This window comes from Babylonia areolata, chromosome 3 (genome assembly GCF_041734735.1).
Source record: "Babylonia areolata isolate BAREFJ2019XMU chromosome 3, ASM4173473v1, whole genome shotgun sequence".
Classification (NCBI taxonomy): Eukaryota; Metazoa; Mollusca; class Gastropoda; order Neogastropoda; family Buccinidae; genus Babylonia; species Babylonia areolata.
Genome location: NC_134878.1, coordinates 60,224,894 through 60,226,261, shown reverse-complemented (window position 1 = coordinate 60,226,261; position 1,368 = coordinate 60,224,894). Strand labels below are relative to the sequence as shown.

At 39.2% G+C, this 1,368-nt stretch overlaps 1 protein-coding gene across 1 annotated transcript in view; it reads right to left on the bottom strand.

Moving 5' to 3' along the window:
• Positions 1 to 1,368, bottom strand: part of LOC143280395 (N-acetyllactosaminide beta-1,6-N-acetylglucosaminyl-transferase-like) — a 10,684-nt gene extending 9,316 nt beyond the window's left edge. The window contains exons 1-2 of the mRNA XM_076585029.1: positions 1,239 to 1,368; positions 1 to 131 (exon numbers count right to left, since the gene is read on the bottom strand). The exon at positions 1 to 131 is cut by the window's left edge and continues 5 nt beyond it. The gene's annotated coding sequence lies outside the window, so the exon portion shown is untranslated. The remainder of the gene's footprint in view (positions 132 to 1,238) is intronic.

The following is a 1,368-nucleotide window of genomic DNA, read 5'->3' as shown; positions in this document are numbered from 1 at the left end:
CAACTTTCCTCGTATGTTGAATGCGGCTTGCAAACTGTCCGTATGAAAATATTATGTCACCTGCCGGATGCCTGATGTCTGCCGCTAGTTTTGTCCAATGTTATGCCAACACATACAACTCCGCAAGAACACTGCAACACACACACACACACACACACAGAGACACACAACACGTGTATATAAGAAGTCACGTTTACAGGAAATAAAACTGAAGACAACACAACGCGGAATTTATTGTGCACATTACAAAGCTGTTGCAGCATCTCACCACCGCACCCCCACCACGCCCAACCTCCCCACACACCCACACACCTTTTTTTTCTTTTTTGACACTTCTCTTTTTCTTTACTTATATCGTCGTCACACACAGGCTCCCGATGATTGTGATGTTTGTCAGTTTGGTTTTAGAAGGTAGATAGTTGATTTGAAATGTTATAGCCAGTTATTTTCCAGTACAGATGGTAGATATCAAAACAGGACCTGTAAGCATTCTGTTTCCACCTTTGTTTCAAGTGTTGACTGTTTTGTGTTATAACAACAACAACAGTAATGATAATCATTCGCCGGAACAGCAGTTGCCTCCTCTGCTGTTCTGATGGTCATAGTCGGACACGACTGACTATCATATATATATAATGATAATCATATTATCAATTATCCTCACTTTATTGTTACTGTTGTTGTTACGATCATTATCATTGTTATTATTTATAGTAGTAATACGTTTTACATTAATCATCATGTGACACAAAACCTCTTCACTCTAAAGGACAGTAATCATACCAGGGGACACCCACTAAAACTAATGAAGACATTCACCAAATCAAACCTTTTTCACACTTTTTTTTACAAACAGGTTTGTTAACTTCTGGAATAATCTGCCCAGTAACATTGTCACTGCAGGAACGCTTAACAGTTTTAAGAATCTATTAGATAAACACTGGAAGGATTATGGATTCCAAGTTAATTTCTCCATAGGAAGCTAGCCAAAAGATTAGTAACTGCGCACTCTTATATAAAGTAATAAAAAATAAAAAAAGAATAAAAAAGAAAGTCCTAACTGATCAGGCAAAAGGCTGATAAAGCCTAAAAGCCGTGACACTTGATATGATATGATAACGATAATGATGATGATAAACGGCTTTTGTGCAGGGCTTTACTTTCACGTTTGAAGAACAAAGCAACACACACACACACACACACACACACACACTTACACCACCACCACCACAACTCACGAATCAGAGTAGCAACTACAAAATCCGTCAGCATAACATCCCAGTACATTCTTGTCTTAGCAAGCGCCGGCGTGCAGATACCATGCCCCACCCGAGCAGAGAAGTCGTGAATGACCACAAACCGTTTCTT